This window comes from Copadichromis virginalis, linkage group LG12 (genome assembly GCF_057382275.1).
Source record: "Copadichromis virginalis isolate Kocher_CV1m ecotype Utaka linkage group LG12, C_Virginalis_male_GT1.1, whole genome shotgun sequence".
In the NCBI taxonomy this organism is placed as follows: Eukaryota; Metazoa; Chordata; class Actinopteri; order Cichliformes; family Cichlidae; genus Copadichromis; species Copadichromis virginalis.
This window is the reverse complement of record NC_140629.1, coordinates 3,098,931-3,121,853: the sequence shown is the minus strand read 5'-3', so window position 1 is coordinate 3,121,853 and position 22,923 is coordinate 3,098,931. Positions and strand designations below refer to the sequence as shown.

The 22,923-nt window shown below is 45.6% G+C and overlaps 1 protein-coding gene across 1 annotated transcript in view; it reads right to left on the bottom strand.

The window, feature by feature from the left end:
• The window catches only part of nr6a1a (nuclear receptor subfamily 6, group A, member 1a), a 117,020-nt gene that overhangs the window by 13,487 nt on the left and 80,610 nt on the right, over positions 1 to 22,923 (bottom strand). The gene's annotated exons all lie outside the window — the stretch shown is intronic.

Below are 22,923 nucleotides of genomic sequence, written 5' to 3'. Positions count from 1 at the left end.
TTGAACAGAAAGTAATTTTGAAAAAGTTCTCGTTGTGATGTTGTACCAGGAAGTTGGTCACCCTCTGACAGATCAAACGTCACAAAATGCCACCCGTCTTACTCCAAGTTGGTTCTGTTTCAGGAATTTGCAGGATCAGTTCTGCAGGACGGGGATGGAAGCTCCCATCATTGATCATCCACCTGAGGTTTGGGTATTTATTGTTTTGTCTGTTTTATCTCGCCCTGTTCGTCCACATGTGCAGGGTCGGGCCTCCGTTTCTCCACTGCAGTGCTCAGTGTCTGTGCTGAGCATTTACAGTCTGAACACAGATTTGGAAAATATCATCTTTAATTCTAATTTTGCAAATATTTTCTAAAGGAGGTTTTCATCTTGCCCAAGGATATTTATCACATACACAGGAACAGACAGGGATCGAACCATCAACCTTCTGATTAGTAGGTGACCTCTGGCACCTGAGCCGTGGTCCTCACCCAGAAACAGGAGGGTCACCCAGTCTGGGTCATGGACGAGTTCCGGCCCAAGTTGAGGAGTTTAAGTATCTGGTGGTTGTTCACAAGTGAGGAGAGAGAGGAGCGGGAGACCGACAGACGGAGTGGTGCTGCAGCTGCAGTCTCTACCCTCACCTATCATGAGCTTTGGGTAGTGACCAAAACAACGATATTAAAGATAACAGCGGCGGAAGCTTCCTCCGAAGGCCGGCTGGCCTCTCCCTTAGAGATAGGGTGAGGAGTTCAGCCTTCCGGGAGGGGCTCAGAGTAGAGCTGCTGCTCCTCCACATCGAAAGGAGCCAGCTGAGGTGAGCTGACAAGGATGCGTCCTGGGCGGGACAGACCCAGGACACGCTGGAGGAGGTGGCTGGGAGAGGGAGATCTGGGCTCTCTGCTTAGGCTGCTGCCCCCACAACCACGTTCGGGATAAGCGGAAGAGGGATGGATGATACTGGAAGGTTATTTGGGCCGAAATGTTGTGACTCAATAAAAACAGATTCTAACTATTAGATAAAAACAGATCTTGGTCCGATGCGCCCGTCATTCATTCGGGTGTGCAGAGATTTTCAAACCACTGTCTGATATTTAATAAGACTTTAAATTAGCGACTGAAACCATAAACTTATCAGGAAGAAAAAGATGGCGCCGGTGAGGTCGGCTGCCGTCACGACTGCTCCGACCACTTTTTCTTTGTCTTTGTTTTTTAAGTTAGTTTTCAGCGTTTCTAAATCGGCAAAATCACCACCATTGGGTACATTAGGTATGACAGTGACACTCTTGTTTCTATTGGTTTACAATGTACTCACAATTCGAAGTTTTTAACTCCGGATCCGAGCTGGCCGAGTGAGATCTTGAGGGAGAACAAAGGGAAGCGGCGGCGGCGGCCTAGAGGGAAGCGAGCCGGCGTCAGGAACAGGCTGAGAGCTCGTGCACACCGCACACCTCTGCCTAGCATCCTGCTCGCCAACGTCCAGTCACTGGAGAACAAGCTTACCCTGGCCCTGAGGTCATCAAAGTTCCAGAGAGACATTCGGGACTGCAATCTCCTCTGCTTCACCGAGACATGGCTGAACCCAGCGGTGCCGGACCACGCCATCCAGCCGGCCGAGTTCTTCTCGGTTCACCGCATGGACAGGACACGGGACTCGGGGAAGTCAAGGGGAGGCGGCGTGTGTTTAATGGTGAACAACAACTGGTGCAACAGTGCGAACGTTGTTCCTCTCACACGCTCCTGCACACCAAATCTGGAACTACTGTCCATCATGTGTCGTCCTTTTTATCTACCTCGGGAATTTACATCGGTCATTGTAAGTGCCGTTTATATTCCACCACAAGCGGACACGGTCACCGCCTTATGTGAGCTGCATGAGGCACTCACACAGCACCAGACACAACACCGGGACGCTGCGCTTATTGTGACGGGGGACTTTAATAGCGCCAACCTCAAACGCGCAGCGCCGAACTTTTATCAACACATCTCCTGCCCCACCAGAGGTGAAAGGACACTGGACCACTGCTACACTACGGTCAAGGACGGCTACAAGGCACAATCCCGCCCTCCTTTTGGCAAATCTGATCACGCCGCCATCTTCCTCATCCCAAAATACAAACAAAGGCTGAAACAGGAAGTTCCGGTTCAGAGGAAGGTCGCGCGCTGGACGGATCAATCGGTGGCCGCGTTAGAGGACGCACTCGATGACGCAGACTGGGTGTTCAGAAACAGCTCCGATGATGATGTCAACGTGTTTACGGAAGCGGTTGTGGGATTCATCGGGAAACTAGCGGATGATACCGTGGAGACAAAGACTATCACAACGTTTCCCAACCAGAAGCCGTGGGTGGATAAAACCATCCGCGACGCTCTGAGATCCCGCACCGCTGCCTACAACACGGGACTCATGACGGGGGACATGGACCCGTACAAAGCCGCGTCATATAACGTGCGGAGGGCGGTGAAAGAGGCGAAGCAGCGCTACGGGAGGAAACTAGAGTCACAACTCCAACAGAGTGACTCTAGGAGCCTGTAGCGGGGACTAAGGACAATAACGGACTATAAAGCACCAACAACCGGTATGACGAACGCGGCCGTGACTCTGGCAGACGAGCTGAACACTTTCTATGCTCGCTTCGAGGCTGCAGCTAAGGACTCCAACAATGCTAGTGTTAGCGGCGCTAACGGCTGCAGACAGGAAGATACTGCCAGCACCGGAAACGTGCTCGTCATCTCCGAGCATGAAGTAAGGAGAGCCTTCAAGAGAGTGAACACCAGGAAAGCAGCAGGACCAGACGGCATCCCAGGTCGTATCCTCAGAGACTGCGCATACCAGCTAGCTCCTGTGTTCACTGAGATATTCAACATCTCTTTATCTCAGTCGGTGATCCCCACATGCTTCAAAGAGTCCATCATTGTTCCTGTCCCGAAGAAACCCCACCCTGCTTCTCTCAATGACTATCGCCCTGTAGCCCTCACCTCAGTAGTGATGAAGTGCTTTGAACGCCTGGTCAGAGACTTCATCATTTCTTCACTACCAGACACACTGGACCCACTACAGTTCGCTTACCGTCCAAATCGTTCCACAGACGATGCCATCTCTCATCTCCTCCACACATCACTCACTCACTTGGACACTAGAAGGGGGAATTATGTTAAAATGCTCTTCATAGACTACAGCTCTGCATTTAACACCATAATTCCCTCCACACTCACCACCAAGCTGGAGCATCTGGGACTCAGCTCATCTATGTGTCAGTGGATCTCCAACTTCCTAACTGGCAGACCACAGGCAGTAAGGATGGGCGGACATGTCTCAGCCTCCACCACTCTCAGCACTGGAGCCCCCCAGGGGTGTGTTCTGAGCCCCCTGCTGTACTCTTTGTACACATATGACTGCGTGGCCACTACCAGCTCCACCACCATCATCAAGTTTGCTGACGACACCGTCGTGGTGGGCCTGATCTCTGATAACAACGAGACGGCCTACCTGAAGGAGATTAGGAATCTGGAGAACTGGTGCCAGAGGAACAACCTCCTTCTAAACGTCAGTAAGACAAAGGAGCTGATAGTGGACTTCAGCACTAAGCAGGAGAGGAACTACCAGACCCCCGTCATCAACGAGTGCCCAGTGGAGAGAGTGGACAGCAAATACCTCGGAGTTCACATCACGCAGGACCTGTCATGGTCCTGTCACATCAACACCGTGGTGAAAAAGGCCCGTCAGCGTCTCTACCACCTCAGACGCTTGAGAGACTTCCAACTGCCCTCCAAGGTGCTCAGGAACTTTTACTCGTGCACCATAGAGAGCATCCTGACGGGAAACATCTTAACCTGGTTCGGGAACAGCACCATGCAGGACAGACGAGCTCTACAGAGGGTTGTGCGGTCAGCTGAGCGCACCATCCGCTCCAAGCTCCCTGACCTGCACTCAATCTACAGCAGGCGGTGCTGGACCAAGGCCAGGAAGATGGTGAAGGACCTCAGCCATCCCAACAACAGACTGTTCTCTCTGCTGAGGTCAGGAAAGCGATTCCGCTCCCTGAAGACCAACACAGAGAGACTGAGGAGGAGCTTCTTCCCGCAGGCGATACGGTCTCTCAATCACACCACCACACAGTACTGACCCACACATATGGTTCTTACACACACACTGGACTTTCTGGACATTGTTTCACTTCATTACTTAAATCACGCTGCTGTTATTGTGTATATGCTGCTGTTATTGTGTATATATTTATTTATATTTCTTCATACATTCTTATATAGTTCTATATTGTGTATTTTGTTGTACAGTTATTTTATTTTCAACTTTAATTTATATATTTTATCTTATTCCTTCCTAGTTAAATTTACCCTTTTTAATTTTTCATATTTATTTCCTATCTTATTCATAGCCTTTTCCTTTTTTGTTTTCTTTAGGTCACGAGCAGTTGTCCAAGCATTTCACTACATATCGTACTGTGTATGACTGTGTACGTGACAAATAAAATTTGAATTTGAATTTGAATGTTAACTAACATCATCCATTAAATGGGTGCAGGGTAGAGCTGGGCGATAGAACGATAACGATACGTATTGCGAAATAACTTTTTCTCAATAGAAAAGTTAAATATTGCGATAGACCTCATCTCTCTTGTCCTCTTAAAAAAAAGAAGAAGAAGAAGAAGAACAGCCAATCCAAATTAACTAGCGCAGAGCCGAACCAATCACAGCCGGAGCGTCATGTCACGTGACTTGTTACGTACAGCACAAGTGCCAAGCCGCACATGTGTATTTGGGAAGCAGCCAGACGCCGTGCCGCCCGGGTAATGGAGGAAATGAGTGTGCCGACTAGAGAAAAATCCACCGAGAGCGTGACCGAAGGTTACCGAAGAGAAAACAGATGACGGCTCAAACGCCGGAGAGATTGTCAAACAGAAGAGCCATAGAAGCTCCGTAGTGTGAAGGTATTTCGGCTATTTCAAGTCTGACAAAAAACAGAGTAGCGCGCACTGTAAAGCAGGTCTGGAAATACAATAAAGCGGTGCATGCTCAGTCTCTGACTGGAAGCGCTAATTCGTCATTCGGCTTTTGTCAGACTAAAGTAACTGTTAAAACTGTTTGAAAAGCTCAGCTATACAACAAGGAGAGATTGAGAATTTCCTTTTAGTTCTCAGTTTATTTGATATTGACAAAAGTTAGTCAGTTTTGTCTGTTCTTCTGTAAAACAAACTAAGATTTATTTTTAGAATTAATATTTTGTTTCTAAGTGGAATTTAGTCTGTTTCGTTTGTTCTATTTTGAAACTTAAACGCTTTAGCGGCTGCCTTTTGTGTAGTTTGCAATATTTGCCTTTATCTATCTGAAAAAGTCTCATGTTCCTTAAGTACATCTACCCTGTTGAACTTATTATGGGAAATAAATATTTAAATCAAAACAAGCTGCTGATTATTTCACATTTTACTTGTGAGCAACGGCACATTTAAATCTTACAAATATAGTTATTTGGCTTATATCGTGATAGATATCGTTATCGCCTGAAATGAAAAAAACATATCGTGATATGAACAAATCTTGTATCGCCCAGCTCTAGTGCAGGGTCATTTTGTCATAGACTTCGTGTAACACCAGTCCTTTTAAGAACGAAGGCGCTGCCTGCCAGCCAATCTGCAGGTTTAGAGTATTCTCTGAGTTGTGATACAACCTTCTAATGTTTGTTTGTATGCTGTGTTTTAAAAATGAGTTGAGGGAACAGTTTTTAGGTTTTCTTTTTTTGTCTGTTTGTTCTGCTGGTACCAGTGGCTGTGATGACAAAGGGCTACAGCCATTACCAACAAGTCAGAAGGAGGCTGCTGCTCGGTAGGTTAATGCTGCCTGCTGAGCGTGAAGATTAACCTGTAGATCTTATTAATGTAAGACTCGTGTCTAATGCAGATAACTAATGTCTAATGCACCGCACACAGGTGGGACTCTGTGGCGGGAAAGCCAACAATGGTGACAGACATGTTTCCTGAGACTGACTGCATGAAGGCTTCTAGAGCTTGTTGATGTATCTTTATGTCCTGTACTCACCATCTGAATCCTTCTAACTATAAAATAGTGCAGTTAAAGTTAAACCCTCAGTATTTCTTAACTGAAGTCATTCAGGCATTTTTAAATGAAACTATTATTGTTATACGCTGCCTCGAACACAGTTTCACATCCTGTCTTTAAATAAACAGTTTGCCAGAATCAGCCTGCATTTAAGCAAAAGAATCAACCGACTTTGGAATAACGACAAAATGAGCTGGTAGTGATTTAATAAAGTTTCTACTTCATCCTGGGAAGGTTCACCTGGTGAGTCTGAACATTAGACCCACCTGTGCGCTAGACAAAAATCACACACTGAAGAACATGACTTTTGAACCTGTTGTGTGTGTGTGTGGCTAAATCAGCAGAAGAATCCCCCACACACACACACACACACACACTTGGGGAAACCTGATACTGTGGCTGTTGTAAATGGTTGACCCAGTCATGCCTTCCTGATTAGAAGGCTCAGTGTTTTGACAACAAACAGACCACAGTAACATAATCTTTATTATTCAAATGAGCGGGATTAAACTTTTGTGCGTGTATAATTTGAAGGGGCAGCTCATCAGAAAGAGATATGTGACTGAGGTGAGAGCTAAGCCTCCCAGAGAGGGGAGGGGCCTGGATAAGCAGGCTGCCGGGCTCATGTACTAAAAGTAATTAGAAGGAGGCAGAGGGGGGTGGGGGTGTGTGGCATAAAGCCTCTCCCAGGATGGTGAATAGAGGACTTCTAAAGCCCAGAGACAGATTACCATTTAAATGGTGTGAGGTTTAAGTTTGCTGCCTGCTGAAGACTGCAGGGGCAGCTATACTGTACGAGACAATGGGCCGTCACACGGCGAGCCCGTCCTGGGATTAGAATTGAACTCTTCTGCTGATTAACTCTCTACGGTACACAGGTTAAGTCGAGTCTGAGAGGAAGCCCAGCAGTTAGAGAAGCATCGCCTGGCGCTGCCTCGTTTGATCATTTTCTTAAGAGCAATGTAAGTGAAACATGATTAATGCAATGCTAATGTTTTATTCGATTCAGTTTTTGAGCTTATGTTCCTGAGTATAAAATGATAAAAACAAATGATAATCTTCATCATTGTCCTTAATATTACCGATTCAGATCTGACCTTTAAAACTTTATTTTGAGCATTTTTACGTTTCCAAACCATTAAAAATGAAAAATGTTCAAACACACTGTATAACTGGCTCCACACATCATTTGCTTTCATACATCCATCCCATCCATCCATCTTCATCCGCTTTATCCGAGGCCGGGTCGCAGGGGCAGCAGCCTAAGCAACGAGGCCCAGACCTCCCTCTCCCCAGCCACCTCCTCCAGCTTATCCGGGGGAACACCAAGGCGTTCCCAGGCCAGCCGAGAGATATAATCTGTCCAGCGTGTCCTGGGTCTGCCCCGGGGCCTCCTCCCGGTGGGACATGCCTGGAACACCTCACCCAGGAGGCGCCCAGGGGGCATCCTTGTCAGACGCCCGAACCACCTCAGCTGGCTCCTTTCGATGTGGAGCAGCAGCTGCTCTACTCTGAGCCCCTCCCGGATGGCCGAACTTCTCACCCTATCTCTAAGGGAGAGGCCAGCCACCCTTCGGAGGAAGCTCATTTCTGCCGCTTGTATCCACGATCTCATTCTTTCGGTCACTACCCACAGCTCGTGGCCATAGGTGAGGGTAGGGACGTAGATCGACCGGTAAATTGAGAGCTTCTCTTTTACACTCAGCTCCCTCTTCACCACGACGGACCGGTGCAGCGTCCGCATTACTGCAGCTGCAGCCCCAATCCGTCTGTCGATCTCTGGCTCCCTTCTCCCATCACTCGCGAACAAGACCCCGAGATACTTGAACTCCTCCACTTGGGGCAGGAACTCATCCCCGACCCGGAGTGGGCACTCCACCCTTTTCCGGCTGAGAACCATGGCCTCAGATTTGGAGGTGCTGATCCTCATTCCCGCTGCTTCACACTCGGCTGCGAACCGTTCCAGTGCGAGCTGGAGGCCCTCACCCGATGAAGCCAACAGAACCACATCATCCGCAAAAATCAGAGATGAGATTCTGAGGCCACCAAAGCGAAAGCCCTCCGCCACTTGGCTGCGCCTAGAAATCCTGTCCATAAAAATTATGAACAGAACCGGAGACAAAGGGCAGCCCTGGCGGAGCCCATCACCCACCGGGAACGAGTCCGACTTATTGCCGGCAATGCGAACTAAGCTCTTACAACGGTTGTATAGGGATCGAATGGGCCGTAGCAATGGGCCAAACACCCCATACTCCCACAACACCTCCCACAGGACACCCCGAGGGACACGGTCGAATGCCTTCTCCAAGTCCACAAAACACATGTAGACTGGTTGGGCAAACTCCCATGCGCCCTCAAGTATCCTCGAGAGGATAAAGAGCTGGTCCAGTGTTCCGCGACCAGGACAAAAACCGCATTGTTCCTCCTGTATCCGAGGTTCGACTAGCAGACGAACTCTCCATTCCAGCACCCTGGCATAGACTTTCCCAGGGAGGCTGAGGAGTGTGATCCCCCTGTAGTTGGAACACACCCTCTGGTCCCTCTTCTTAAAGATGGGGACCACCACCCCGGTCTGCCAGTCCACAGGTACTGCCCCTGATCTCCACGCAACATTGCAGAGGCGTGTCAACCAGGACAGCCCAACAACGTCCAGAGCCTTCAGGAACTCGGGGCGGACCTCATCAACACCAGGGGCTCTGCCACCAAGGAGTTGTTTAACTGCCTCAGTGACCTCGCCCCTGGAAATTGGCGGGTCATTCCCCTCATCCCCAGACTCTGCTTCCTCCTCGGAAGACGTGTCAGTGGGATCAAGGAGGTCCTCGAAGTATTCCTTCGACCGCCTAACAATTTTCTCAGTCGAAGTCAGCAGTGCTCCGCCAGCACTATACACAGTGCAGGTAGAGCACCGTTTTCCCCTCCTGAGGCGCCTGACGGTTTGCAAGAATCTCTTCGAGGCAGTCCGAAAGTCTTTTTCCATGGCCTCTCCGAACTCCTCCCACACCCGAGTTTTTGCTTCAGCCACTGCCTGAGCCGCATTCCGCTTGGCCTGTCGATACCTGTCGGCTGCCTCCGGAGTCCCACAGGCTAACCAAGCCCGATAGGACTCCTTCTTCAGCCTGGTGGCTCCCTTCACCTCTGGTGTCCACCATTTGGTTCGGGGATTACCACCTTGCGGCCGCAGCTCAATGCAGCAGCTTCGGCAATGGAGACGCTGAACATGGTCCATTCGGACTCAATGTCCCCAGTCTCCCTTGGAATGCTGTTGAAGCTCTGCCAGAGGTGTGTGTTGAAGATCTCGCGGACTGGGGCCTCTGCTAGACGTTCCCAGCACACCCTCACTACGCGTTTAGGTGCACCAGGTCTGTCCAGCGTCCTCCCCCGCCACCTGATCCAACTCACCACCAGGTGGTGATCATTTGACAGCTCAGCCCCTCTCTTTACCCGAGTGTCCAGAACATATGGTCGCAGGTCTGGTGATACGATTACAAAATCGATCATCGACCTACGGCCTAGAGCGTCCTGGTGCCACGTGCACTTATGGACACTCTTATGTTCGAACAGGGTGTTCGTTATGGCCAAACTGTGATTAGCACAGAAGTCCAATAACAAATAGAGATGGCACGATACCACTTTTTTATGTCCGATACCGATACCGATATCATAAATTTGGATATCTGCCGATACCGATATGAATCCGATATAGTGTTTTTTAATCAACAAAACTGTTTTTTTTTAAATATCTTGCTGAATTTTGTATAAGTTCATACTCAAGTTTAAAACAACAACTACACTAAAGCTATTCTGTTATACCTGTATGCAAAAAAAAATGTTTCATAGTTCAGCAATACTGATCAATCTAATAAACTTAAACCTACACCATCCTCCCTATTCTGGTATTTTAAAGAGTACTTAGCGTAAATATTAAGCAACCTAACTAATAGGGTTCCAACTCCCAGCAACAACAAAAATAAATAAATAAAAAATAGGGAACCACCCCTCACGCTCCACCTCATGATGCTTAATCGACGTAATCAACCTTAATTTGATGCAGTGTGAAAAAAAATGCACAGAAATCAATTATTTTTCAAGAAATATTAAATAGATTCAACATCTTTCTTCAGCAAAATTGCAGACTGCACAGATGGTACCTTCCCAAAGGAAAAAGTACTATAGCTTACTAGGGTATATATATTACCGTAGACTTAATAGTTACTATATACAGTAATGGACCTCTATTCCTTTTACATCAAATTAAAACTTTGGGTGTAAGATTCGGATAATTATTTATTAAAAGCTCGACATTTTAAATGAGAATAAAGAAAAGTGTGTCTTTGTGCCCCTTTTCCCTGTTCATGCCCTATCGGCCCCCCTGGCTAAACTTTGCTAGATCCGCCCCTGCACAGTTACAGCCGTCAGCTACGTAGAAAAAGATCCTCGAGTAGAAAGAAATATTAAATAAATTCTAACAACAGCTTATCAAGCTTAAACGTGCTGCTGTTGTTCAGCCGCTGGTTTCCTCTTTCTGGTGCAAAGTGGGCCAAAAACAAACCAGAGACACGGACTCGCGACAGAAAAGCCGATCAGCTGATCATTAAGCAGTTTCATGATTGAAGTAGCAGCCGGAGAGCGAGAGGCAGTCGCTCCATATATCGCTTGTTAAGCTTAACGCAGGAATGCTTTACAAACATTCAGAGATGGACTTACACACTTGCTTTACTTCTCTCGGGGATAACTTTGTCGGAGATGAAATGCCAGGTTGCTAGCGAAGCTCCACATGCTATCCAGACCACCGACAGGTCCTGCATGCCACAGCCGCTCTATCACGTGATGCATACTGCTCCGAGTGCTAACGTTCTGAGGTGAGTTACGGCGTGTTGCAAGTTTTGTGAGGTGCTTTCGTGATATTTAATGGATCGGATTACATTTTTTATTTTTCTCCGATATCCGATCCAGTAATTTAGGTCAGTATCAGACCGATACCGATACGTAATATCGGATCGGTCCATCTCTAATAACAAAGCACCGCTCGGGTTCAGATAAGGGAGGCCATTCCTCCCAATCATGCCCCTCCAGGTCTCGCTGTCGTTACCCACGTGAGCATTGAAGTCTCCCAGCAGGATAACAGAGTCTCCAGGTGGAGCACCTTCCAGCACCCCCCCAGGGACTCGAAGAAGGCTGGATACTCCGAACTGCCACTCGGCGCATAAGCGCAGATGACAGTCAGGACCTGTTCCCCGACCCTAAGGCGCAGGGAACAAACCCTCTCATCCACCGGGAAAAACCCCAACGTACCGGCAGCAAGCCGAGGGGATATTAGAATACCCACCCCAGCCTGCCGCCTCTCACCAGGGGCAACTCCAGACTGAGACAGAGTCCAGCCCCTCTCCAGGAGACTGGTTCCAGAGCCCAAGCCATGCGTAGAGGTGAGCCCGACTATATCTAGCCGGTACCTCTCAACCTCACGCACTAACTCAGGCTCCTTCCCCACCAGAGAGGTGACATTCCATGTCCCAATTGCCAGTCTTGGCAGCCGGGGATCAGTCCGCCAGGGCCTCCGCTCCTGGCCGCCACCCGGCACACAATGCACGCGACCCCTATGGCGCCTCCTGCGGGTGGTGGGCCTGCGGGAGGATGGGCCCATGTCTCCTCTTCGGGCTGTGCCTGGCCGGGCCCCATGGACTAAGGCCCGGCCACCAGACGCTCGACCTCGGGCACCCTCCCCGGGCCTGGCTCCAGGGCGGGGCCCCGGTAACCCTATCCCAGGCAGGGTAAACTGTTCACTGTTTGTTTGTTTTACTACTATAGTTTTGCTGTACTTTTAGTTGCTTTTGCAGACTAACACATTTGGATCCTCTGGATCTGATTGGTTGAAAAGTTTTGAAATGGGAAGCTATGATATGATCATAACTGACCTCAAAGATAAAGAGGAAGAAACAGCACAGAAACAGAAACACTGGCTCTGAAATATTAACATTAACAAACAATAATCCTGTTATAGGCTTTACATGAAAAGTCCTGCAATTCAGGTTCATAACAGACACTGTGACCTTTCACTGACGTTCAACATATTAAAGCATTAACACATAAGTGCCAGTGAACCTGAATGAACTGCAAAATGTTCATACTTTCAGATAATCAGTGCAAAAACAGAATAAAACAACTTTTAACTGCTAATTCATTAAAACTTGATAATCTTCAAAAAACTGATTATAATTTTTTTTTCTTTTCCTAACAGCTCAAATCAAAACGTCTACTATTACTCCAAGTGAATGTAGCCGCTCCTCAGTTTCATTAACTCTCTTTATGGGGAGACGAGCACAGTGACTGGGTGAGCTGCTGAGTGTTACTGGATGGAGCACTGGTTTATAAAGAGGTTCATTTAAAGCCGTCAGGCACAAACTGGCTGTTAAGTAAGTGGATGTTCAAGAGTGATGCACCAAACGTACATGTGCTGTGACACAGGGCGGATCTTTTCACTTCAGTTCTATGTTGTCAGCAGCAGTGCACCTGTTGCAAGGTGACAAGCTAACACAATATGGACACACTCAGAGCAAACATGCTGTCCTAACATCTCCTTACTCTTAATCTCAAACAGTCTTACTCATTATTATAAGTGCAAAAAAATCGAGTGCGTACATAAAATGAACACTGGATTCATTAAACGTGCGTACCTGCCTATCCTGTTTGTATCACCATGACGATGTTAGCAGATCAGGATCTAAACAAAGGGCTTTACATTACTTCTGTAAGGAAACATGGTGTGGAGGGCGGAAACATGGAGGCAGGAAAGCAGCAGAAAATGTGACAGAAGTAACCAAAACACTGCTGTCCGAGTCGGAAGCCCACAGCGTTCCAAAGTGTTTCCAGGACAGTGAGCACAGTGTGAGCCGGGAACACAAACTCACTGCAACCAACCATTCTCCCAGGTACTACCAGGAAGTTAAGACTCGGATGAATATCGATGACGGATAGTTTATGATAACAAAATACTAGCAAATATACAAATTAAAGGGTAAAAGCTTACACTAAAGGTGTCTAACATAAGGCACGGGGGCCAGAACCAGCACAACAAAGACTCCCATGTGGCCAGGGCTGCGCGATATGACCATAATGTCATATCGCGATATGACATTTCTTATCCCGATAACATATACATCACAAAATAGTTTCTTTTCTGTAAATGCAGTGAATCTCAGGCAACTCGACTTGTGTGACGTGTTTTCAGCTGGGCGTCGATTGTAAGTGCCATTTATAGTTACCTCATGTTTTTATCTGAGGTGATTTGTTTGATGCATATTCAGAAATTTGATGTTTGAGAATAGTGTCGATCACAAACAATAGCATAGTATGAAACAATAGATGTCTACATATCGTCATCTGACACATATCATTATATCGAACAGCGCTACATGTGGCCAGCTGGAAGTGTTTGAAAATGTCACGAAAGTTTGAACTTTGAATGGTGCTGCAAAACCTGGACAATATCCAGGTTTTGCAGCTTTTCCTATTTAGAAAAGTCTAAACTCATCTCCACCAAATTAGTGAGGAAATATATAAATGACAGGAAAGTTCATGTTTTTCCTATTTAGAATACAAATATTTTCTTTGAATTTACAAAAACCAGATTTTTATTTTTATTTTTTAATATATATATATATATATATATAAATTAATTAATTCTTGGCTAAATCTATTTGTTAGTTTTTTGGTGTGATGTTACACATAAAACGATGACTCTAGTCTCTCACAGTGAACTTATTCTGCTGCTCGGTATCGACACACACAAAAAACAAGTGTGTGTTCCACACTGAAACTTGGATTACTGAACGACTATATGAAATCTTACTACGATGTTTGAAGCGTCTGCATAGAAAAACTGAATAAACTTTGCTGAGATGACTCAGGTGTGAAGTGATGGGCGGTTCAGGCAAACTTCAGTCTGAATAGAAAGAGCTTCACAGCTGATGAGCGCCGCAGAGCGACACCTTCGTGAAGAATAAAGACCCAACGAACTGTTGTTCTTCTAACAGCAGCAGCACAATTCAGCCCAAAGAAAAAGAAAATAAATCCTTCTACTGTACTGTGGCGCCATAAAATGTGGCAGATCAAATACCTCACAGTGTAACGTATGTGTCGTCACCTCCTCGGCCAGCCATTTGTCAGCCCGAGCGCCCGTTAAGAGAACACATTGAAACCACATATTTCACTGGCCACCCCACGTGAAACACCCAACTTCCTTCACTGAGCTAAGAACACAATAGCTATTAGCTGCCTTCATTCAGGCTTATTTGCCAAATCTCTCACCCTCTTTCAAGTGCATGGCCGCCATATAAAACAGAGCGATTCACACCTTCACACACTTGATCTCGCATGTCACATCATATGGCTCCTCCTCCTTCTGCCAGCAGATGACTGAAGTTAAATATTCATGACTTTCTAAATATAATAGTTGACCCTGACATTTCTGACATGCGACTGAACTCTTCCCTCATGGCTCAGGTCTCAACTGAAAGCGAAAACAGACATAAAAGCAACAGGTACTGAAAAAAATCCGCCTTTCAAAGTAAAAGCATGTAAAACCAAAAATGCCTGTAAGTGCATGCACATAACAGTAAAACTGACGTCTTCTATCATAAAGCTCGCTCACATTACCAACCAAATGTGTTCAGTGTTTCTTTATAGACGCAAAAAAAAAAAAAAAGTTTCTTACAGTTTCCGATTGCTTTCCAGGAAAAAAACATTCAAGTAAAAATAAGAAAAAAGAAAAAGATAAACTAAAAAGATAATATCGTTGAGTATTATGCCACGTGTTTTATTAGAAGATAGAGTGAAGGACAAACAAAATGTTTTTGAATGTCTGAGGACCATTTTTGAACTTTATTAGGGATTTCATATCTTTTGACTGTGACAAGGAATTTTTCAGCAAGCAAAATGTTACTTTGGTTGATGAATTTTCATTTATGTGGATTATCCATGTTCGGCTCAAGAGAAACTGATGTTAGCTTTTTTATCTTGGTGGCTCGCTGTCTGTTTATTTGGTTTTTATTTAGGGCTGCCACGATTAGTCGACTAGTCACGATTACGTCGACTATCAAAATCGTCGACGACTGATTTAATAGTCGAAGCTTCGTTTGAAGCTTTGTAAGATCCCAAAAGACGCAGGAATAAGTAGCAGGATTTAAGAGTGTAATAACGGACTGAAACAGAAGATGGCAGCACTGCATGTACAAGGATGCCAGCTGCCGTTAAACCCCGAAGAAGAAGAAGAAGCAGCAGTGTCCGGTATCGTAGCTGTGTCCAAATTCAGGAACTGCATCCTCCTGTGCCTACTTTTGTAGGCCGATTACGTTACAGCAACACGACGAAGACTGTCCACATTCGAAGACTCCGACAAATGCGGCCGACAAATGCGTCCTTTATTTCCCCAGATTTGAAGGATGGGTTGCTTCGTGGCCTAACCTATCCCAGAATTCATAGCGCGGCCCAGCGCAGTTTCCAACAATGGCGGCAGCTAGTTAGTTTTAATGTTACTCTTATTATTCTTTCTGGGTCACAAAATAAACGTTTAACATATTTTCAGGCGAGAATGTAGCTGTGCAAACCTCAAATATCTGCTCAGTTTATCAGGACACCGCATATTTTCAAAAGCGCTCCGACATTTTCGGAGACGTCTGTTACCCACTAGCTCGATAGCTAGCCGGGGGCTAGGCTCACTAGAGCCGTGAGAACACCGGACTCCCGGCAAATCGTTTTCAAACCCACCGCCGTCTTTCGCTACTCAGGTTAAACATGATATATGAGTCACTTAGATAAATTAAAAATGTTATTGTTTGGCTTTTTTTAGTATTTTATTTGTTCCTGAGTAAATCGGTTTGGCTGAGATTAAAGTTATAGTTTTTACACAGCTGAATAAACGTCAAGCAGACAGCTGATTATCAGAAGTGTGAGATGCTCGAGAATTTATTCCAGTGTCCTGTTATATTTTAGATAGCAAGGAGTTCATTAAACTTCACCGAAACAATCTGCAAATGTCATTAAAATTTAATAAACTATCATCTTGTCTTTATTTTTAGTTAGCACAGACCTTAAACACTTAAAGCTGTAAGCTAATGATAGTTATATGAGAGCAGATGCTGCTGGTGCAATAAGCTGTACGTTTTACGTCCAATGGATGATGATCTGACTAGTCGACTATCACAATAATGGTTTGTGGCAGCCCTAGTTTTAGTCCAGATCTACTAAAAATTCTTAACAAGAGCGTTTCAGAAAATCAGACAGTGCTTAGATAATCTGACCTCAGCTTTTAATCTCGTTCTGATAAACAATCAAACTAAAAGTGCTTTTGTCCTGTAGGAATATTTTCATAGTTCTCAGAAGTCATTTTAAGATTTTGGGTAAAGGTGTAGGTGCTCTACGGAGGAATGATATAAGTGTGAAGTGACAGCGATTCAACAAGTGTGTCCACGAGCCGCAGATGGGCCAAAGTCATTTATAACGGGTGGATGGACTTTTTAACTTTATGATTTATTTAGCACGACTAAATTGAAAACCTACAATAATAAGCTGACAAAAAATGTATACACGTGTTTGTGAAAATGTGCTTTTTTATCTTTTGCTTATAATGCAACACGATCCTACTGTTAAGTGCTCCTGGTGCATGTTAAGAGACTGGGCCAGCAGAGGGAGGGGCAGGGAAAAGCTGTGGCTTGCGGTTGCAGTGTGGGAAACGCAGTGTGTAGAACGTACTTTTGAGTTTGACACTAATGCTGGCACGCTAGCAAACATCACGCTGGACTTTAACTCCAAGAGAAGCTGCCATCATCTCCACACATGTACACAACGACAGCTTGATAACCGTTTTGTGTTCGAGGCTTGATTAGACAAACCGTTGTGGAGAAAAGTGACACAGCAGAGACGTATTGGTGTAACAGTGAGGTTTTGCATGAGATTAAAGCCTTCTGCAGTTGAAGTGCAATATTTCTCATCCTCTCAAAGGCTCTTTTCAGAAATGTTCAGGTTATCACAAGGTCATAAAAGGCGAGGTGACGATAAATTTCCCCCCGAGGTGACGATAAGGAGTCATAAAAGCACTGCTTCATCTTGAACTCCACCCTCTCTCTTCTTGGTTACAAGAACCCCCAATGCTCTGTGTCAAACACAGTCACCCCCAACCCCCCAGGGCTCATTAAAGGCTGCATTGTTTCCCAGGGGTCAGCCTGGGTTTCATTCCAAACTTTAACGCAAACCAGGAGATGCAAGTCAAACATTGTAGCCCTGTTCAGTGTTAAACAAGCATCACCTGCATCTCCTCACTGCTCCCCGTGAGTTCCAGGAAACGTCCACTGTAATAAATATAAAGAGTCTGAGCGAATGAGCTGAATGTGCACGAACGGGGCTTTTTCAGTAAGAATGGTGGATTCCTGCAGGAAGGTCCCCAGGTTTGACCCTCTTTGAGCTGCATCATGCTGGGAACAGAGATGTATCGTGGCCAAATCTCCCTTTTGTCCACATCCCACAGACACAAAGGCTGATGTATAGTGTAAAGCAGCCTTTTGAGAGGCTGACAGAGCAGTGCCTGCCAATGAAGGGTTTTCTCTTCAGGTTTTTGTCTCAGGCTTTCCATCACAATCATGCCCAGCTGAGACAGGGATCGGGGGTTGCAGGAATCTGCTGTACTTTTCCGCCGCCCTCCCTCTCTCCCGTCCCTCAGCCTCTCATTTTCCTCTTCGTATCTCTTTTTCTTCTCGAGCTTATCTCTCCTACCTGGGGCTCGAAGGAGGGGAGGATGTGTCCCGCGACTATGACAGGAATGTACATGACCACATTCACAGAGGTTAAAGGCATGCCAAGACCCTTTGGGACTCTGATCTGACATTCCTGGCGGCCGACACTGTGATGCTAATCTTGAAAGCGATGTGCATGCAGTTGCAGATTGAGCTCATCAGCGAGAACAATACTGACCTGTTGACATTGCTGTCTTGATAATATACACCCACACTCAGAGGTTACGTCATTAGCATTGAGTAATACCACACCAAAGTTAGGCTCCATATTAATGTAATGCTAATGTCAGGAGCATGTAATGCCACTCTGTTACATTCTGTGGGGAAGAGACCACAGGAGTCTGACTCATTGTCTCGGCTTTGTTTTCATCTGAAAGAGATTTGAAATGTTTATTTGGCAAATGTTAATTCCACATAAGGTCTTGTGTCTCCGTGTAAAGTGTGCTGGTGTTATGTTTTTTAAAACATATATGCATGTTAGTAAAAGGCTGGCAATACTCTACTTAAGCTTACCAACTGAACTACTGATAAGCCTTCTATGGTTTAACGAGCTTTAAGAATTTAACTTAACAGAAAAATTGTTTTTAATTACATATTCACAAACAATCCTAACCCTGTAATATGGTGAATATTAAGAAAGTTTGACCTGTTTGAAAGCTTCTAACAGAAAAACTGTAACACCAGGAATACAGACGTCTTATTTTATCTCTGTATTAATGAAACATCAGGTAAATATCAACAGTGTTTCACTATCAAGTCCTTTATTATGCAGCTGCTTAATGCTGCACAAAAACAACACTGACGGGCTGCTTTCTCACAGAAGGAGGAATCATTGGAAGTCTTACAAGCTCCCAGTTATTACAGTCATGAACCGCACAGAATAACCAGGAAACTCGTGTCCGACTGAATATTTCCCTCAGCCGCTCTTATTTTCTTTTTTTATGTAAAAGGAGCTGTGTGTTGAAAACAAACATTGTTATCTTTGTTGCCATTAAATGTGCGACCGATGTTCAAATGTTGCTGCTAAGTACATGGAAACATCCACCATGTGACCGCTGAGCCACGCAGACTGAGCCCAGCGTTTAGACGTGATGATGTTGATAACCTGGTGACCTGTTCTACATGTGAGTCCATAAACTGCTAAGACTTGTTATTTAAAAACACATTTATTCCTCGTGCTTTTCCCACTTCTTCCTATATTCCCTCATGTCTGGACAGTTTGTGCCATCTCAGGAATTTGCTAACACTTGTGATAATTTGATACATTTTTCTAAAAGGTTTTGTGGAAAAGTATCCAGAAATGCACCGGAGGAATGATTTGTTGGAGTCTCAGATGTGTGTGTGCTCATCTGCACCTTGTTCCTCTCTCATTTGTGTTGCAGAGCATTGAAGCTCAGCTTGTTTGGCCCTGAGCTTCTTTTTTTTAATGACAGGTCTAACTTGCCAGTTCATGCTGATGCAAACCATGTGGGAAGTTTCACAGCCCATGCCCTGCGATACACAATTGCATAAAAGTGCTAAATCTGCTGTGTATTAAAATACGGGACCTCCTAAACACAGTAGGATGACCTCCTGCTCCCATATAACACAGAAAAGGGGCCAAAACATTGTAAATTTGCCTGCATTAAAAATCAGTTGCCAGTTTTGCCTCGTTTGAAGTAAACACATCGCTCTCTGTAAATAATCCCAGAGGCAAAAACTGCATTTGCAAATCATCAGATAAGTTTTATCCTGTTGGAGTGTGTGTCTGTGTTTGTCCTGGGGGAAGGGTGCAGGGGCAGTTGAAATAACACACCCTTGCAAAACAACAAGAAAGCAAAGATGCACAGCGTGATGGAGCTGGCGTTTGGCTTCACGTGGCCAGGGAGAGACGGCGGATATCTCACAGTGAAATTAGGGGAAAAGCAGTGGTTGCATTGAGAAGCGTCTTTAGCCGTGTTATAGATGAGCATTACAGAGTCACAGCAGTCCCTGACCTCCCCCCACTGTTACTATTGATCTTCACACAGCCTCTGCCCCCTTCATCCACATAAACAACCTCTTATGCTTGCTTTCTCCTTCATGATTAGTTTGGGCTTAATACAATCCTCCTCACACACAGAACTACTGCCAAACAGAAGGTGTTGGTGTTGAGGTGCAGCAGTGCTATTTAACCCTAATTCAGCTTCAGCACAAACCAACCAGGCTGAGGGGATTAAAGGAGGGGGAGGGGATCAGTACAGTAGCATGCTCCCTCCACATGCCAAACCAAAGTCCTTAAAGGAAAACATCGATCGAAGGGCCAGAAAGCGCTGTGTCTGTGGACCTCCGTCCAATTTGTCCCAAGCTGAGCTGAAACGTTATGTGACCGAAGCCCAAAAAGACACCCTCTCACGTGGGGCTGATATTAAGAGTGAGAAAGGACCCCATTCCAAATTCCTGTGATACAAGGAAGGGAAGGAGGAAGGGAGGAGCAGCGGTGGTGTGGTGGGCGGAATTAAAGTGTGGAAAGTGCCAAAAACCAGTTTGTTGTTTTTGACATTTCCTCTTGTCCCAGCACACAACACCATTTGCATAAAACAGCCAAAAGGAAGAAAAACATATCAAGTGAGCAGCACATATGGAGGTGCACCGTGCAGCTGCAGCTACGTCACAAGCAGCACATAAACAAAGTGCTGGAAGCCAGCGAGGCTCTGACAAGCTGGGCTTTCTCTGCTCATTAGCCCGGCCTGAAAATCATTAACTAATTACAGCATAAAGGCCTTATCCTGCCAACCTGCACACAAGCAGTACGCATCACACTGTTCATTCAGACTCGAAATATTAGACAGAAACCAACAGTGACGATCAACAGTGCTGCAGTTTGAGTTTCATTCATACATTTCAAATATATTCTCAGTTCCACTCAGATGTAGTTGCACTACTTGTACGTGGGACGCATTCAGGAAAGAAAGTGATCCTTGCTTACCTTCCCATGTATCCATTTCATGCTTCTCCCAGTCTGCCTGGACCCCATTCAAGCATGGACTCTGCTAAAGGAAAAAGCCACTGGGCCTGCTCTCCACATTGCTCTCGGTTTCTTTGCCCGGCTCCTCTGTTCTCTCCCCCACCAACCTCTTTCCTCGACAGCCTGCCCCTCTCTGACCGCAGAGAGATCAGCACTGGTCACTTTACTGCCTGGTCACATGACCGGCAAGAGTTCAAGCCCCCGGGGTCACCGCTTGGCTTGTGGTCCAATGACAGCCAGGGGTTATCTGAGTGGAAATGATAGTCCTATTTTCACTGGCGTTCAACAATGCTGCCCCCGCCCTTTCTTCCCAGCCCTCACACCCAAATTAGCCTCCCCTTTAACTCCCCTCTGGCACTTGGGAGGAGGACGTGCATGCCCTAGCATAAACACAGGTTCAAGCTGGCAAAACACAATGACATTAACTAACTGAAGCGCTCAGCGAAACAGGGGAAGCAGGTTAAAGATTCACACCTTGCTTGGTTACAAAGTGAGCACAGCAGGAAGCCAAACAGCAGCGCACGGAGACACTTTGTGCTCCTGCACGTTCCCACCTTCCACATGTTTTCATGCTGAAGCTGCCCGTCCGACCTCTAAACCTCACTAATGCTGCGTGGATTAGAGTAAGGATGGTAACCAGGAGCCAGGTTCTGCTTACTGATTTCACAACACGGTGGAAATATTTATTATCTGATTATGAGTCATTTAGCAGGGTCAGCAGGAGTTTAAACAAACACCCTGGTGAGAGCTGCAACATCCCAGCTCCATGTTGGCCTTCCTTACCATTAGAAGTCAACCAAACCATGTTAGCAGCACTGAAAACCAGTTAGATTAACTGGAGCTGTCCAAAGAGAAAGCACGGGCGACAGTAATCGATTCATTTAAAATTTGTTTTTAGAATTTAATTCATTTGGGAAAAAGTAAAACATTTACAGATGTTTTTTCATTCTTGCATTTTCCTCTCCAAATCTTCTATAGATATCCTAATAATAGGACCACTGCTCTCATGAAGTATACGCCCAATATCACAGGAGCCCTAACGCATCCTTCCCTGTTATCAGCCCCAAAATCCACTGTGGGCTGAGCTCTTCTTCTCTGGATGACCTGCTGAAGTTCAAGCATCACAACGTGTTACTTAATTGTTGCTCTGAGTATTTCAGAATCTGCTGATCTGTGAACCAAAAAGGAGCATTTGCCTCGTGATGATTTATTTCTCTGCATATTTGTTGAACCTAAATGTTTCAGATCATCAAACAAATTGTAACGTTAGAAATAACCAGAGTAAAAACAAAATGCAGTTTTTATTTTAAGTTATTCTAAGGTGTGAAAAAGTAACTGTGACTGATGCAGCTGGAGGGTTTTCAGGCATGAACGGCCTGTAAAATTCATCGCAAAGCATCTCAGTCTGATTCAAGTCCAGACACTGATACGAGCGCTCCAAACGCTTCAGTTAGTCAGAGGTGAACGAGCGGAACTGACGCCCAAACTTCTCCCTTCAGAGAGCAGAATTCATGGTTCCATCAACTGAATCACTACACAGTTTGATAATGTGTAAGAATATCTGTGTGTTACAGTAACAGTGGTTGGGCAACAAACCCAAAATCTAACTGAATCTGTCAAGAAGAGAGAGAGAAAACCTAAAAGTGTGTCGTCTGCTGGATATCAAACATAGCTGTGCACCTGACCAGTATATTTGTCCATGCACGTTCGAGGATTAAAATTCTTCACCAGGGGACAAACGTAGAGAAAACCATCCTTAACCTGCAAATTTTACACGTGCAGATTTTTGCTGCAGATTTTGTGGAGCTGACAAGATAAAACCTTTGTTCTCATAGCAACCCTTTATTTACTTTTATAGTCCTGCTTAAGAGACATTTTCAAAGGTTACGCACAGGAAACACAGCAGCACACAGCGTCTCCTCGGCAGGAAGAAGAACTTTAATGCTAACAGACACAGGCTGTGTTGGTACACAATATTTTTACTCCAAGTGGAATCAGCTCGATACTGATGACAAATCAAACCTGCGCCGTGCAGTGGGGGAGGGATGTACCACGTGTCACCCTTGACCTTAGCAGTTATCCTCCCACAGCATAATG